The sequence below is a fragment of the Cydia fagiglandana genome, chromosome 4, assembly GCF_963556715.1.
Source record: "Cydia fagiglandana chromosome 4, ilCydFagi1.1, whole genome shotgun sequence".
Lineage (NCBI taxonomy): Eukaryota > Metazoa > Arthropoda > Insecta > Lepidoptera > Tortricidae > Cydia > Cydia fagiglandana.
Genome location: NC_085935.1, coordinates 20335953 through 20355199, shown reverse-complemented (window position 1 = coordinate 20355199; position 19247 = coordinate 20335953).

The window sequence follows — 19247 nt, the reverse complement described above, 5'->3', positions numbered from 1 at the left end:
CTTGATTTGTTTTATATTTTGAAATGTAGTCCTCTGAATAAGGGACGGGAAATAACTCAGTCTCAATCCCACGCTTGCGTGCCGACAAACATGGTACGGACTGTACCAAGAAGGTTTGATCGTGTGTTCTTAGGTACAGTCGACGTCAAAGATATGTTTACACTTTTGCACCGTACTCCTTTGTAATATGTAATATAAGACGAAAAGTGTAAACATATTTTTAACGACGACTGTACCTACAGAAAGTACGTTCATTGTCGTCGCGTAAGGCAATCCAACGTAAATCATTATAGAATCGCACCAAAATCATGGTATGCTTCAAAAGTTGGCTTGGCACCGACTTCAAACATATCAGTTGGTAACGCATAGACTTAAAAAGGATAATATTTTATTTCATCCTTTTTGAAGTCGGTTTTCTTTTTTTTGTAAAAAGTTTTTTTTTAGTTTATAATTTGTATGTTTAATCTATTGTAATCGAAATGTTTTTAATAATCAAGTATTAAAGGTATTGTCTAGAATGTTATAGACATTTTATCAGATAACGTTTTATTTATTTATCATCATAAGTTTTCATTCAATTTTCTTAGTTTGTGCTATACGACTTAGTTATTGTTTATTAAGTAATGCAAAAATAAAATGATGAAATTACATGTGTGTCAAAAAAAAGTTTACCAAATTTCAGAATAAGTATTATATTTTTGTATGGGCATCGGAATATTCCGTTTCGAACATTTCTGAAGTTTTCGAGAACTTTTACAACTTTGATCATTTGTACACTTGATGCCGTAGGGCATTTTCTAGCAGCTGGTTTTCTCCGTTATCGGATTGGACAATGTGAAAACACTCTAATCCAGCGGTTCTCAAACTTTTTTGGCGACGGACCCCATTTGGAAAGCAAAATATTTGACGGAGCCTAAAATTAAAAATTACTGTGGTCCAGTTCATAATATACCTACAGAATAGCTGTTTTTAGGGTTCCGTAGCCAAATGGCAAAAAACGGAACCCTTATGGATTCGTCATGTCTGTCTGTCTGTCCGTCCGTATGTCACAGCCACTTTTTTCCGAAACTATAAGAACTATACTGTTGAAACTTGGTAAGTAGATGTATTCTGTGAACCGCATTAAGAGTTTTACACAAAAATAGAAAACAACATTTTTGGGGGTTCCCCATACTTAGATCTGAACCTCAAAAAAAAAATTTCATCAAACCCGTACGTGTGGGGTGTCTATGGATAGGTCTTCAAAAATTATATTGAGGTTTCTAATATAATTTTTTTCTAAACTGAATAGTTTGCGCGAGAGACACTTCCAAATGGTAAAATGTGTGTACCCCCCTCCCCCTGTAACTTCTAAAATAAGAGAATGATAAAACTAAAAGAGTCCGACTCACACTTGGCCGCGTTTTTTTCTTATTACTAAGTATTAAGTATTCTCGCGGAGTCCCAACAGAGGCTTTGCTCTAGGGGTCCGCGGAGCACACTTTGAGAATGGCTGCTCTAACCAGTCATGTTTAGAGGAAACATTACAGCAACAACCTACACAGATGATAAAGGATGGTCGCCAGTCAATTTCCGCACTGCCATAAATCAGCAGGACTCGGAAATAAACCGTCGTAGAATTATTGTGTGCACAAGGAAATAATGTAGTTTTTCACTGCCTTGTGACATCGTTGTTGAGTTCGCTTTTTGCGGTCAGTTCATATTACAGAATGATTTGTGTATAACGTATAATATAAATATAAATAGTGGCACGAAACAGTTATGATTTTAACTTCACAGATGTCACGTCACAACTGAAACATTGCGAGTTGGGGAGCCATCATTAATCCCACATATTTGTAAATTATTTAATAAAATTATAGTAACTCAAACTTTTCCCAAAAATATGTGCCACTCGAACATAATCCTGTTGCACAAGAAGGGCGACAAGGCTGATATAGGTAACTGCTATCGCCCTATTAGCCTTGTATCCCATCTTTATAAAATATTTATAAAAATAATAGAAAACCGCATTTCGGGTCAACTTGATCTGCACCAACCACCCGAACAAGCGGGATTCCGCCCCGGCTTGTCTACCACCGACCACCTGCACACGTTAAACCAAGTTATCGAAAAATGCCACGAACATAATTTCCCCCTCTACTTAGCCTTCGTAGATTATTCAAAAGCGTTTGACAGCATATCGCACCATGCCATCTTCACAGCTCTAAGTCACCAAGAAATAGCCCCTAGTTACATCCAACTTCTAAGCACCATATACAAACATAGTACAGCCGCCATAAAATTACAGTCTTCTGGCCCGTCCTTCGAAGTGCAAAGGGGAGTGAAACAAGGAGATCCGCTATCGCCGAAACTTTTCACCAGTACATTAGAACATGTCTTCCAGAAGCTTGCGCCGCATTGGGGAGACAAGGGGCTGGTTGTCGGCGAGAAAAGGTTAACTAACCTTCGCTTTGCCGATGACATTGTCCTTTTTTCCTCAACGGCATCCGAGCTACATCATATGCTAGAAGACCTTAGCAATGCAAGCCTCGAGGTTGGACTGAAGATGAATATGTCAAAGACCAAAGTCATGACTAACGGTATACAACGTAGGATTGAGGTAAACGGAGAACACATTGCATATGTCCATGAATACCTTTATTTGGGCCAAATAGTCTCTTTCCAGGCGCGACAAGAAAAAGAGGTCGACAGACGGACCGAGAACGCCTGGAAGAGCTATTGGTCCATGAAACACCTCATGAAGGGTGATCTACCTCTGTCTCTCAAACGTAGGCTCATGGACATGTGTATACTTCCAGTCCTCACCTATGGTGCTCAAACTTGGTCTTTGACGGAAGCTCAGAAGTCCAAACTCGGGGTTTGTCAGAGAGCTATGGAGCGCAGCATATTAGGTGTGAAACTAAGGGATCACATCCGGAACACCACGCTGCGCTCTAAAACTCAAATAATAGATGTAGCTCGAAAAGCGGCCAAGTTAAAGTGGGACTGGGCTGGTCATGTCTGCCGCATGCCGAATGACTTATGGGCCAAGATAACCACGGAGTGGGTGCCCCATGAGTCGAACCGGAGATGCGGCAGACCTCGTCGGCGATGGCGGGATAACTTAGACTCCTTTTTGAGAGACTGGCCAGATGCAGCTCAAAATCGGGAAGAATGGAAGAAGAGGGGGGAGGCCTTTGCCCAGCAGTGGGACACAATGGGCTCGTAATAAATAATAAGATGTCATGCCGTTAAAAAACCATTCAACTACAGTCCAGGGGAGAGATTTTTGAATTTAGAGCGCTCGATTTCATCATTAGAAAATCTGTGGAAAACGGCGAAATGCTATTTTTGACATATGAGCGATAGAAATTGGGAACCAAGTTATTGACCACTCGTTTTCGTTTCGTTTTCGAGATAGCATATAAGGTGAAGGAAGTCACGAAATAGAGCGCTCGAAATTAAATAAAACTGGGCAAGTGCGAGTCGGACTCGCACACGAAGGGTTCCGTACCATTATCTATAAAAACGGTCACCCATCCAAGTACTGACCCCGCCCGACGTTGCTTAACTTCGGTCAAAAATCACGTTTGTTGTATGGGAGCCCCACTTAAATCTTTATTTTATTCTGTTTTTTGTTGCCGCTATAACAACAAATACTAGTTGTTATAGCGGCAACAGAAATACGTCATCTGTAAAAATTTCAGCTGTCTAGCTATCATAGATCACGAGATACAGCCTGGTGATAGACGGATGGACGGACGGACGGACGGACGGACAGCGGAGTCTTAGTAATAGGGTCCCGTTTTACCCTTTGGGTACGGAACCCTAAAAACCGGCCCTTGTACTAATACAACCTACAACTATGGTCCACAAGTGTTTGATTAAGTACCTAGTATAGCATTCATCTTTTTTAGGGTAGGGTAGGTTTACCCAAAGGGTAAAAACGGGACCCTATTGCTAAGACTCCGCTGTCCGTCCGTCCGTCCGTCTGTCACCAGGCTGTATCTCATGAACCGTGATTTCTGTTGCCGCTATAACAACAAATATTAAAAACAGAATAAAATAAAGATTTAAGTGGGGCTCCCATACAAACAAACGTGATTTTTGACCGAAGTTAAGCAACGTCGGGCGGGGTCAGTACTTGGATGGGTGACCGTTTTTATAGATAATGGTACGGAACCCTTCGTGTGTGTGCGAGTCCGACTCGCACTTGGCCGGTTTTTTCGTCTGAGTTTGTTTCTATTTTTAAACATACATATTTCGCCGTATAAGTACGACATTTTTAAATATTCACATCTAAATGAGTTAATTTTGGACTGTAGTGGGGAGCTAGGGAGTTAGGCCATCCTAGAATTTATTTTACTTGCTAATAAGTTCTATTGAACTGTTGTTCCACCTCGTAAACTTAACTGTAAATTACCTATTAAAAAACTCCTTTACAAAACCTATTACTCTTAGAGAGATTGCATAAACTAGAGCGTATAATCGAGTTCATAAAAAACACAAACCCACTTTCCAAAGCCACTCAGTTTTCCATAAATTACTTAAAGCTATTTTCTGTCGTACACATGTTTTGGCTCGTCAAAAAATCAAATAAAAATGCAAATCCGTAGTGTGAGCGGATTATGCGTACTCATGTCTGGCGATTAATAACTCTGCATGTTGATATGTATAGGGAAAAACCGTCCAAGTGTGAGTCGGACTCGCGCACGATGGGTTCCGCAGCATTAGGCAAAAAAGGCAAAAACATCACATGCACTGTATGGGAGCCACACTTAAATATTTATTTTATTCTGTTTTTTGTAGGTATTTGTCGTTATAGCGGTAACAGAAATACATCGTTTGTGAAAATTTCAACTGTCTAGCTGTCACGGTTCATGAGATACAGCCTGGTGACAAACAGACAGACAGTGGACTCCTATTTACCCCTAAAAACCCTAAAAATCTTTGGTAGCCTAGTAGAACCACCTATACTTCTCATTATTATATGATCCCATTTTTTATGGAATACCTAGCTGCGACGTAAAGTCTTTGTGGTATTTTTTTTGAAGAATCTGCTACTCAAAGTTAAAACGCAGTAACTCTGTATGTATCCCATACATACCTACTTGCCACATTTTTCTTTTGATTGAGAGAACAAGATACAAGTTTTTTTCAAAGTAGTCACGAAATGTACCGAACGTTTAAGATACGATAAAAATATAATCATTATTTTTTTACATTAAGCTCAACCAAAACAAACTTAAACGAACTCTCATAGGGACCATCATACGACGCGGAAATGTAAGCTAAAACAAATATACAATTAAAATCTCTTCAACAAAAAGGTCTCATCACTATTCCCAAACTTCCAAATAAACTATCAAATTCTATATCAAACTAAAATTATTTCCGAATCAGGCCAGCAATACTGTGAGTTGTAAAATTATTCACCCCGGCCGGGAAACGTGGGGATTGTTGTTTAATTTGCCGTTAAGTTACGGCGGTTGGTAATTTATTGCGATGCGACACCCTGAGGCATTAAGGGCTTCTTTAGATGCTGAGGTAGATTCGTCAGTATTGGGAAAGAGTTTCAGGAGGTGTTTTTAAAAAACCCCAAGTCAGTTTGTTGCGTCTATTGCAAAAACTTGAACAGACGCACAGACGCGTGATGATAGAGGTAGGTATCGCCATTTTGAGACAGGCGGCGAAATTATACATACAGGAAAAGGTCTAAAATTATGAGTAAATAGGCATGGAGAGAGTGTTATGTTATGTGCGTGGCCGCTCTATAACCTAAATCTGGCGCTTTTCACCATTAATAGATATTGAACGCCACTCTTTATACTTCTGAAAATGTTAGGGTGAATTGTTTTAATTTTTTGAATAAGTCAAAATTAATTACTTTTAAGTCATAGGGATAAGAGACAACAATATTTACGACCAGATAGATGTTTTACACAACTCTCGCATCTAAAATTACTTCCATCTTCAACAATCGATACGATATCGTCATCTTTCTATCGGCGACGGCTGCTGCCGACGTCTAATAAATGACTGCTCGCGGTCGCCGGTTCGACTTCTTCATCCGGGTCAAGTTTAGCAAGAACATTGCCTTTAGTACCCACTGTTAGTGAGTCTATCGATTTTTGAGCTTAGGGTATTAATTATCATGTACTTACATCTTAAAACAGGGTTAAAGGGGTTAAGGAGTAAAGGTGACCATACTCCTCCGCATCTAATATTCGTTCCATCTTCAACAATCGATACGATATCGTCATCTTTCTATCGGCGACGGCTGCTGCCGACGTCTAATAAATGACTGCTCGCGGTCGCTGGTTTGATTCTGTCCGGGTCAACTTTAGCAAGAAAATTGCCTAACTAGTACTGTTAGGTTTTATTGTTATTTATGTGGACGACCTGTCTGGCCTAGTGAATAGTGCCTATTAAGCCTATATTTGTGACGTTCAAAAGGTACCTTATGGCGGCTGTCGCTTACGTCGCATAGCGCCGCAATAATATTGGAGCGGCGTTAATAATAGCGTAAGCGCCAACCGCCATAAGGTACCTTTACCCGTGGGACGTCACATTTTATTTTTAGGGTTTCGTACCCAAAGGGTAAAAACGGGACCCTAATACTAAGACTCCACTGTCCGTCTGTCTGTCACCATGCTGTATCTTATGAACCGTGATAGTGATACAGTTTAAATTTTCACAGATGATGTATTTCTGTTGCCGCTATAACAACAAATACTAAAAAACAAAACAAAATAAATATTTAAGTGGGGCTCCCATACAACAGACGTGATTTTTTTTGCCGTTTTTTACGTAATGGTATGAAACCCTTCGTGCGCGAGTCCGAGTCAACATCCGGTTTTCTATTGTAGAAACAGTGTTAACTATTGACAACTGAAACATTCATGTCTTCCCATGCCTCGCCATTCAAACTCTAAGGCCCACTTGCACCATTCTACTAACCCGGGGTTAACCGGTTAAACCTGGAGTTACCATGGTTACCAGTACAATTTAACACTAACGGCTCGATTCTAACTTTAAGATACGTCAGTTGATAGATCTAGAAACGTTATGGATTAGATATGTCAGTGTCAAATGTGACGTTTCTTCAAACAAAAACGTCACTTTTGACACTGACACATCTAATCCACATCATTTCTAGTTCTATGAATAGACGTACCTTAAAGTTCGAATCGGGCAGTAAGTTAACTGTTTAACCGCTTAACCCCGGGTTAGTGTGATGGTGCGAGTGGGCCTAACCAAACTTTGCACAACTGTCATTTCGCTCGTGAACGGCCAGATGCCGTTAACGCAGTTCGGATAATCGTCAGAGTAAATAAATGGCAACGCAATTAGGCCACTATTGACGCCGCGGGCCGTTGGGGGGTTAACTTGAATTGCTGGTAGAGTGTGCCCTTAATTATGTAGTGTACTTACGTTCGATTGAGTAATAATGTATAATTGTTATGAAATAAGTATAATTTATAATATATTATAATTCTTTGAACAAGCGCTTTATGTTTTTTAGGTTAAATACACCAATATTATCGGACAGAAGAACGTATCGCCGAGCCCACTAAGCGCTACAATCCATTAACCGGGGTTAACCGGTTAAACTGTTAACCCGGTGTCAAATTGTACTGGTAACCATGATAACTCCAGGGTTAATGATTGGTGCCGTTTTATACACCGTGTTTTTTTTAATTTCCGTTAATTTCGAGGGTGCATTCCTGAGCTTAAATTAAGTAACTTTCTCAAAGACACCGATATTCTAATTAACTCCATTTCGGAGATAATCAATAATTTATTTTTTTCCTATAAGGCCTCTACAAGCTTGTACACTTGCCTTAGGGCTGGTTTACATATTGGTTAGTGTTAAGAATGAGTTCATACATTTGCTACTAAACTTAAGTACAATCTCGGTCGATCGATGTTCGAAATGACATTGATATGTCACAGATTTCAATTGTTTGGTTGAGTTAAATGTAATGCCCGTGTTACAACAACGCTATATGCTACATTTAATTACTTTTTAAACTTAATTTTTTCTTTAAAAAAAAGCAAAAAAATTTTTTTTTTGAAAATTAGCTATGCCTATTAGTTCACTTAAACGTTCTTAACCATACCCCGAAGTTAACGGAATTCAATAAAAACACGGTGTATAATATATAGACATAACTAACTCGTATTGTAAAGGTCATCCACTACTATTAAAATTGACAGATACTTACAGCAGCGTCCGTCTCAAGGCCGCAGTAGTAATCTCGCAACAGTAATGCAGCTGCAATCTGAACATGACCTTTAAATGTGACGTTATATATGAAAAGGGACCTTATTGGCGATGACAGTTACGCCATTATTAAAGATGTTCCGATATTAATATACAATGCCACGAGAATGTTGTGCTGCGTAATACGGCCCCGACACTATCATTAGCAATGACATGAAATTACATGACGCTCCAGCGTTTGGTCCAGTCAGGTCATGACATTCCTAAATCTCCCCACACACTTATCAGTATTTCTATCAGTATTTTCATCATTACCTTTCACGGGGAATTTTAAGTTATTATTTTCCTAACCGTTCTTAGTTATGTTGTAGTGTATGTTTTGAAGAACACAAAACCAAGACATTATTCAATCATCGATTCAAATATTTCTAACCTGTCGTAATTTACTATGTACTGTGGCAACTCTATGCCCGATGAGCCAGAAAAATGCAGAAAAAGAAATTGTTAATTAAAAAGAATATTTATTTGTTTCAACCTTTTCGTGCGTGCGTGCGCCATGACTGTGTGAAAGATTGGTAGTTAAAAAATGTATCCAAATATATTTTTTTATTCTTACCACGAACCGGGAATCAAACTATTCTTAAAGTACAATCAGCATCATATAGTAGGTAGCATCCAAAGTACCTATTCAAATAGTTTGGTACGCCATACATACCTATTATATGGTGTACCGAACTATTTGAATACTTTGGATACTACCTACTATACGACGCTGACTGTACCTACTGGATTCTTCTGTTATGTAAGAATGTATACGTATTTGGTTAAGAAAAAAGGTACCTGATATGTAGGGATTGCAATCCGGTCCGGCGGATCCGGTAATCCGGCCGGATCCGGCACATTTTTCAAGATACTGGATCCGGCAAAATTCACCGGATCCGGTCTCGGATCCGGTAAAGTAAATCAAAGCGCTAAAATATAAAATAACAGCTTAAAACACTGCTAAAATGGAAAAGTTCTCGCCAATATTCGAATTTTCTCGCTCGCAAACAGCAACACAACAACTTGTTTGTTAGTTGACGCCAGTCTTCTAGCCGACGAAATATGTGTAGTCGTAGCGTTGAGATTTCCGTGCACCGTAAGTACTGGATTGGTTTATATTCAATTTATTGTGTAGTTTCATTGTAATTTAATGTACATGTTCTTTCGTTTTATTTTGTACAAACCATTATAGCCCACTTTAAGGCACAGGTTTTTGGGGTATCCGAAATACTAATATTTGTACATAATTATGTTATATATTAAAAAAGTGGTTAGGATTTTGCTGATTAAAACTAGTCGGGGTTTCTGCGGTTGACCTGACGTTTAGTAAAAACAATATCTGTGGAGGTTCGAAGTAAGGAGGTATAAAAAAAGAGTCCGTCATAATGCAAGTTCGAACGGGATAGTTTTATATGGAACATTCAACCATAAACACTAACTATTCATTCTCAATTAGTCATAAAACTTTTTAAGCTTTACAGGCCTGATTTAGTTAATATGTTTTATCCTTCTTACAAATACATAAGTCAAAATGAGAGATAAAGACCAAAACGAGAAGATCAAAACTATTCATAGCTAATTCAGGTCAGTAACGCGTTTATAAATAATGCCATAAACCAGAGAGTTTACTTATAGGATAGATGCATACTTACAACATGTTATTATATAAGGCCATATACAGAATATACAAAATAGGGATGTTGACCATATTTTAAAAAATATATTGAACTCTATGCACGAAATAAAACACAAAAGGGAATTACGCAAAAGTCGGTGTAGGGTCCACTAGCAAATTCAGAGGGTCTACTTCGAAATGCGAAAATCGAAATTTCGTTATCAGTCTCTAACGCTCGAATACGCAAGAGTGATAAAGAGGCAGAAAACGAAATTACGCGGTAAGCCCTCAGTATGTGGTAGTGGCGCCCCCTACGCAGAGTATTGCGTAATATTATTCTATTTCCCTGAATATAATATTACTCGAAACTCTGCGTAGGGGGCGCCACTACCACAATCCATCACAATCGGGGGTCTACCGCGAAACACGAAATTTCGTTATCTAACCTCTCTATCACTTTTCATCATCATCATCCTCACTTTTGCATATTCGAACAATAAAGAGGCAGATAACTAAATTTAGATTATCGCGTTTCCCGTTAAAAATATAATTAAATTGTTGTAAACAACATAAAATAAAAGGTATTTAATTTTTATTTCATGTATGGAAACTTTTAGAAAGGGACAGAGATTTTCTTTGTGCATCGTATTCTGCATGTTTTCCTTTTTTCTTAAGAGTCAAGTGAAAATAAACTTTAGAGCAATGATAATAGAGTAGGTATACTTCACTTATTGATTTAAATGCCAGTAATGACTCTTGTTAGTATAAAACCTTGTTCTAAAGTACTTTAAATGACGGAATGAGAGATTAGAGTGATGCGCTCCACTCACTATCAGTATAATGTCATTATTTTGACATTTCTTCAAAAATATTAAAAATGTTTAATAACTTCATTATCGTCCATCATTCTTTCTGTCATTTCTGATTCCATCATTCTAACCAATTCACTGTCAGTATAATGTCATTTCTAGTATCATTACTTTGACATAACTCCAATACTGACGGAAATTATTAAAATAAACTTCATTACTTGCCGTCATTCCTTCATGACACTCCCTACACTATCACTAAAAACGTCATTCCGTCAAAGTAATGTCAGTATCCATGATAGTGTCGGGGCCGTATAAGGGCCATCGATAATAAGGTCGCTTTTCATAGATAATGCCCCAAATGTCTTTGCAGATGAGTTTTATAATGTGTTATTTTTAATTATTTTTCCTTTCCCGAAGAGTTGCTCAAAGAATATCAAATAATCTGACATAAGTCATATAATATAATGAAATTTAATGATAATGTAATTGAAACTCGACAGTTATGTGCCAAATGTATGTTTGTGTCAGTTTACAGCAGCCGTTTGTCATTTGCGGTCCAATTTGATACCCACATGTGCTTTCGGGCGAGACTACATGAAGCGAGAAAAGCGTACATGGCGTCACGTTGTCATCCCGACGCCTAATATTCACGATAAAATCGCTGGATAAAATTTAGTACCTATGAATATAGTTTGAGTCCCAGGAAAGGACATTTAGTTTTTATCAATCATCATCATCGTTCCACGCAGACTTAGAGTACTTAAATACTGTTTTACAGCTTGTCATGCATGTAAGTACATACATATAACTAATTATCATTTCATAGATTCTAGCCGCGCAAGGAAATTTTGGTAATTTCACCGTAGTCTCAAGTACGTTAGGAAGTTGAAATAATTTTCAATTAGGCTTTATGATGCCAAAACAGAATAAACCTATTCGAGTTTATAAGAACATGAGCTTTGTCTAGGTTAGTTTAGGCTCAAGATGCGTCCACTGCTGCTGAATGGACATATATTATAATATGTCCACCAATCGTGTTCGCTCAGATTGCGTGCCTAATTAGCGCGAGCCATGTCAAGCTCTCAATGCGTGGGCATCCGCGGCGCATTCGCTAGGCTTAGCAGAGGAGCGACATTATCTACTCCGCGAGATAAAATATCCGTTTCTCTCTATTTAATAATTAATTTAGAAAAAAAATAGTAGTCTATATCGAGCGATAAACTGCTGCGGTGCCAAGCCAAGGATGCACCTTCAAATTCAAAGGTTCAAACGGCAAAGACTTAAGTCTACAGACCTTACTGCCAGGATTTTTTGACGTTCCACAGAATCCGCTTCCGCTCCGCTTATCACCCTCACCGTACAACCGGCCACTGTTAGTAATACACATAAGCGATCCACTTATTTGTCCCGGCGATCACGTGCCAATTTTATAGCGTGGCCACTCGTAAATTGAAATTGGTACGCTTGTACGGATGCGGCGTATATCATTTAGTATAAAGGATTTTGGGATTAACCCAGTTTCCTCTTTTTAGGGTTCCGTACCCAAAGGGTAAAACGGGACCCAATTACTAAGACTTCGCTGTCCGTCCGTCCGTCCGTCCGTCTGTCACCAGGCTGTATCTCACGAACCGTGATCTAGCTATCACAGTTGAAATTTTCACAGATGATGTATTTCTGTTGCCGCTATAACAACAAATACTAAAAACAGAATAAAATAAAGATTTAAATGGGGCTCCCATACAACAAACGTGATTTTTGACCAAAGTTAAGCAACGTCGGGAGTGGTCAGTACTTGGATGGGTGACCGTTTTCTTTTTGCATTTTTTTCCGTTTTTTTTTGCTTTATGGTACGGAACGCTTCGTGCGCGAGTCCGACTCGCACTTGCCCGGTTTTTTCAGTAGAAGACGGTTGCGGGTAAATGTTTACGTGTAAGGCTGGCTTGTGAGAAAATAATATACGAGCTTATTGTATTTTAAGAACATTTTTAGAATGAGGAAAATTTAACATTCTTTTCGGGTGGAGAGTACGAGTGTGGGTCGACCATCCAATGCCATCCTCGAAACGGTGGAGGTAATGAAGCTTAAGAATACGCGATCAAATAGTATTATGGTTAAGCTTATAGTTTAACCATTATACTATTTGCATAGACTAGGAATCCTCTAGACCGAGTTTAGAGCAATTATTTCATGCAACCGATGATGCCAAAAATGCGGGGGTGCGCGGGACGAGGTGAGCGAAGTCCCGTGCCGTGATTGGTCCGTTCAAAGACACGGATGTCACACAAAGACACTTTCGACTCGAACATGGAGTAAAATTACCGTATGCGTGGCAGAGGGGTTAGTGCGACTATGCTCGGTCTGGAGGATGTTTTGTCTGTGACTATTTGATGAAAAAAAAACCGGACAAGTGCGAGTCGGACTCGCCCACCGAGGGTTCCGTACTTTTCAGTGTTTGTTGTTATAGCGGCAACGAAATACATAATCTGTGAAAATTTCTATTGTCACGGTTCATGAGATACAGTTTGGTGACAGACGGTGGAGTCTTAGTAATAAGGTCCCGTTTTGACCCTTTGGGTACGGATTTACGGAACCCTAAAAATATCGTGTTACCTCTATGTCGGCAATCGTCTTGGTTTAAACAGTACAAAATGCCTGACACGCCCTGATATAAGCTTCATTTCTTCCCATTACATTTCCTACACTACAAACCTTTCCAGTGTCAAAAATGCAATTTGTGTTATTGGAGAATTATGATCAGCCCTTAGCCCTTGCCCTCCGAAAGAATTATGGATTATGTAGGGGACCTTTATTACTCCTTAGCTCATATAGGGTCCCGTTAATACGAAATTGTGGCTGAATGGTATGTGTTTAAGTGTTGGGGTAGCTTTGTATGGCTCTGCGCGTGAAATGCGTTTCTTATATCTGTATAAACTCTTAACGTTTCTGTGTTTGAGGTGGGTGGTCAAAATAATGTATTTATGAATTTGCAATCAATTCAATTCAGTGCGGCTACCACCAGTTTTGACATTGACAGATACGCTCGCGTCTACGTAAATTATTATCATCTCGCTTGCATTAATATGCGAGTTCGATCGAGATGCATAGAAAGTAAGCTTAGACGCGAGCGTATCCTGTCAATGTCAAAAGTGGTGGTAGTGGTTCAGTTCAAATAAATTACTCATGAAACACACCGAACAAACGAAAAGTGCTTGTAATACACGTACTAATGACCCGCCCCGGCTTCGCACGGGTTAAAAAATTATACACAAACCTTTCTCAAAAATCACTCTATCGTTAGGTAAAAACCGCATGAAAATCCATTCAGTAGTTTTTGAGTTTATCGCGAACAAACATACTAACACACAAACAGACAGATGCGGCAGGGGACTATGCTTTATAATGTATAGTGATGCCGATTTAAAGTACACCGTGAGAACTTTCACCTTATAACACTAAAATGAAGTTGTAATACATTTTTGCCCCCGAAAACCTGGGCTATGGCTATAATGCAGTAGTTACTGTGAGTCAAATAAAGGTCCTCTATAGTCTGTAAAGATGGCTTGACCCCCAGTTCATAAATCTCGGCTAAGCCGGCTGTCATGTCTGGCAGAATAATTGTTCGAGATGTCCTTTGTATCTGTTGATCACGAAAAACTGAAAAAATGTGCAGGGTTCCGTTACACTATGAGGAAAAAGATAGTATATTATATCATGTCAGTGTTAACCAAAAATAACCCGCCTGATTGATTAGCGAATACGTAGCCTATGGACGAAATGTACTCCGTATGAAAATACGCAGTATATTCCAAAAACAAAGAATTTAACGAGAGAATATTAGTTGGTCAAAATCACGCTACATTTTGTGACCATTTAGGTTTCAGAGTGTACGATGGTAAAAAGCAGTAGTGGTAAATAGTACATTATTGCAGAGGCCGGGAAAGGGCAATTCGTGGATGAGTTTCGATTTTGTCGGACGACGCGAAGCGGAGTCCGACAAAGAAGACGAATCCACGAATTGCTATTCCTGCCGAGGCATATATAGTGCTTTTCTCCAAACATGCGAGGAAATAAGCTAAAATAATTATTATTTAAGCATCAAGCATCACTCAAATCAAACCTTCACATCCAAAATGTCAAAAACAATTTCCCTCTTTAATTAATTTTTAAAAGTTAAAGGCACAAACTTATTCTGCCATTCAGTACCATTCAATATTCGTTCATTCAATATAATTGCGCAATATAGTTTGTCAAACCAACTTTTCAGTCAGTAAGAACCAGGAAAACTACACCCATCCTTTTCTTTTGGGTGCTAGTACTAGTGTAAGACAAAGATAGCATGATTCTCTTTGTCTATGTTTGAAATGAGAAAGTCCTTTGACAAACTATGTAAGCTTTATGAACACGGATGAGATTTAAAAAAAATATAATAATAATCTTTGATTTTATTAAGCAGTATTCGCACGATCATACACGTGAAATGATAGCTGATCGGGTCGTGTAGAAGCGGCTCGCGGCAATAATAATTGGCTGTTTGCGTTTTTTATTATTAAAAAGTAAAAAACACTACAGTAATAAGTTATTACTGTAGTGTTTTTTTACTTCCCGTCCGCTAGAACAGGACAGCGATAGTTTGATGTTTTTTAGTTAGAGTTTGACATTAACGAAGAACTTCCCGTACTATTTTTGCTACAGTAAGGTGAACATTTCCGAGCATATTGGAGAAAAGATATTTTAATTATCAGAAGCGGAAACCTAGACCGATCGCGTTCTTCTAGACTTTGCGTAGAAGTCCTTAAGCCCCAAACCTTTCTCGGTAGTCTCGTACTTACCTAATGAATTACACGCAATACTCCTTTAAAAGACTTTGGTCAAAAATTGATACTTGAAAATTGAGACCTAGAATCTCAGAAATATGTCGCGCAACTCGCGTTATTGACTTTAAAATGCCGCAAAATTAGTTATATGACTCAGTCCATAGGCGTACGCACGGTGGGGCAAGTGGGGCAACTTGCCCCACCCTGGTCTGTGGTCTGACGAGAAGCTAAAAATTTTTAGGAACAATTAAGGCACGTAACCATACTTGTCCCTTTAAAAAATGCTGGGTACGCCTATGTGACTCACCACAGTTTAAATTCTAAGAAGATAACTGAGTTAGGGTTCCACATGTCAAATTAGATGAACTAAGGAACCCCAGGCCGCAGTCCGTAGTCCGTCTGTCTTGTAAATCGCTTTACATCGCGCGCAAACTTTTCAATTACAAGCGTCGAGTGGAGATTTTACAGAACATTGTATCAAGTTTTGTGGATGCGGTATATTAGAGTCTAAGAAAGAGAAAAGACATAGAAGACCTCATATTTGATTGGTTTGTATTGGTTGGTTATATTCCGCGACTCTTTTCTTTCCACACTGAATTGATTCTACTCGTACAAGTTTTTTTTTTCACGCTAACGTACTTATTCTGATTTTAATAATAAGCCAAAAATTTGATCTGATTCACATCTGTCAGTATCAAAGGTGACGTTTTTGGTTGAAGAAATGTCATGCCATTTGAGCCACCGAGACCTCATCCATAGCCAGCAAATTTTTCCACCATAATTATGGTTCAAGACAATAAATTTTCCGCTTTTAAATTTATTCTAAGCTCATTAAAAAGTAAACTACCGCATCCAAATCTTAATTTTTATCCAAATCTGCCCATAGCAATCTCCAGGAACACGGCCCTAATAGAAATTTGAATAAAATCAATTTATTTTAAAGCGAATCGCGTTATCGTGCCCTTAATAGATTGTTGTTCGGAAAACTTCAGGCCATTTCAAGTGGCTTCACCCGGAGATTTATGGTTGACACTTCATTCTGGATTTTTTTTTAATTAACTGCAATATAGTGATTAAACAATTTATAAATTGGTACTTAATTTAAACGCTCGCTCAACGAGCTATGGAGAGGGCTATGAGGAGATTCGTAAACGAACTAAAGTCACCGACATAGCCCACCGGATTAGCAAGCTGAAGTGGCAATGGACAGGCCACATTGCGCGCAGAGAAGATGGCCGATGGGGTCGAAAAGTGCTCGAGTGGAGACCACGGACTAGCAAGCGCAGCGTAGGACGTCCACCCACAAGATGGACGGACGACCTTGTTAAGGCCGCCGGAAGACGCTGGATGCGGGTCGCTTCCAACCGGTACGAATGGAGGTCCAAGGGGGAGGCCTATGTTCAGCAGTGGACGTCTTATGGCTGAGATGATGATGATGACTTAATTTAAAAAAAGGAACGGGTAGGTTTAACTGGAATTCGGGTGCAGTGGAGATCATGAAACTTGCGCTTACGCACTAGAGTCAGATTCCAATCAGCATACAATTTTAAGTAGGTACCTATCTTAAATATTTTTTAGGGTTCCGTACCCAAAGGGCAAAACGGGACCCTATTACTAAGACTTCGCTGTCCGTCCGTCCGTCCGTCCGTCTGTCACCAGGCTGTATCTCACGAACCGTGATATTTAGACAGTTGAAATTTTCACAGATGATGTATTTCTGTTGCCGCTATAACAACAAATACTAAAAACAGAATAAAATAAAGATTTAAATCCCATACAACAAACGTGATTTTTGACCAAAGTTAAGCAACGTCGGGAGTGGTCAGTACTTGGATGGGTGACCGTTTTTTTTTTTGTTTTCTTTTTGCATTATGGTACGGAGCCCTTCGTGCGCGAGTCCGACTCGCACTTGCCCGGTTTTTTATTTACACTAAATTCACACCTACAAAACTTTTTGAACAAAAAAATTATGAATGATATTTACAGGACCTCTGATGCTCGCGCGGGTTCGTACCTGGTGCAAAGGCTGGCCATCGCTATCCAACGTGGTAACGCGGCAAGTGTCACGGCAACCTTTGCACCCGGTAGAACCCGCGGAGGTCTTTTAGATTAAAATATTTAAATATTTAGATATATTTAAGTTATTTTTGTATGTTTTTTTATATACCATTAAATAAATAAATAAATAAATAAATATTATACGACATTTTTACACAAATTGGCTAAGCCCCACGGTAAGCTCAAGAAGGCTTGTGTTGTTTAACCTTTTGTACAATAAATAAATTTTGCTGTTTGTATTTACATAACAACCTAGTAAGATATTTTAAGCGGCTATCTACCCGTAATAAACTAAAACATTGCCAAAATATTATCTAGTTCCAACCAAAATAATTTATCAGCACAAATACTAAATCTATAATAAATAGGTCCACAAATTAAACTATTAATTAAACCCAAGACACTCCAATAAACTAACCGATATAAATTAGCGCAGATGGCACAATCTCGATAGGCTGCTTACCACGGCCTATTTGGTCTAGAGTTGCAAATTATAATTTATACGACGACTTTTTTTATTAAGGTCACGGGTTCAAATTAAAACTAACGGAAAGTCCACAGGAGAGCTTACTATTACACATACTTACTATTAGCAAAGACATATGTAACTTCGTATAAGATGAATAAAGTCTGAGGAAAAAACGTGCCTCGGAAATCAAGAAAAAGTCATTCTCGGATAGATGCCGCACACACCTTTAGCCTATGCTCGGCTAGATGGCGTGACGACACCGTTTCATATTAAACAATTTTAACACATAGATATCAGTGAATGAACATGGATCAAAATGATATAAAAATAATAAAATCATTTATCTATATATATACATTTTTTTGATAAATTTATACGTTTTCATTTTGAGTTTTAGTCGTGTGTCGAAAGATGGCAGTAAATTTACTGTGACTACAAAATTTACAATGACAGGGCTCTATACTATCTATTCTTTTTGCTATTCGTCAGAAGGTAATTTCAACATATATATAGAGCAAATCAGACTAATCAGAGCATACAGTGAGTCTCATAAATATACAGCCTGAAGTGTATAGTCGCCATCAGATACATCGGAGCGGCCAAGGTGCCCACAAATTTCTGAACACGCCTTTATTGCCAAGGCGTTAGAGTGCGTGTTCAGATATTTTTGAGCATCTCGGCCGCTCCTATATATCTGATGGCGACTGGACGTGTACGTTTCGGTTACCGCTATACTCATTCATGAAAATATGAAGAATTTTGAGCGGGTTAAATAATTATATAATTGTATTTTGTGAATTCGGATTCATTCCCTCGTCACTAACTTTTTAAAACAATTCCCATCCTAACGTACTTACTTATTTCATTGACTCGTCCCATAAATTCTCCTCTGAGACTATATTAAAAGCTCCCAAGGTGTTTTCCATTTTCATTAAAAATCACACGACACAAAAATGCCCGCCAAATTTTTCGCCCTCCTCTGTCCACGGCTCTTGATTTATTGCCCACCAGCATTGGGCAATATGGCGGTTATCCATCATAGGCGCTAGGGTGACCACACGGCTTGAAATATCGCGGGACTTGTCCTGTGATAAATGACCAAATGGTTCGCTGTCACGTCGCAGTTTTGTATTAATAGTTTTCTGGATTGGTAGGTGTGTTTGTGAGATGTCGATTTGTAATGTTTTTGTGGGATTGCTAAGATATTTTCGGGTAGCTAGAATAAGCT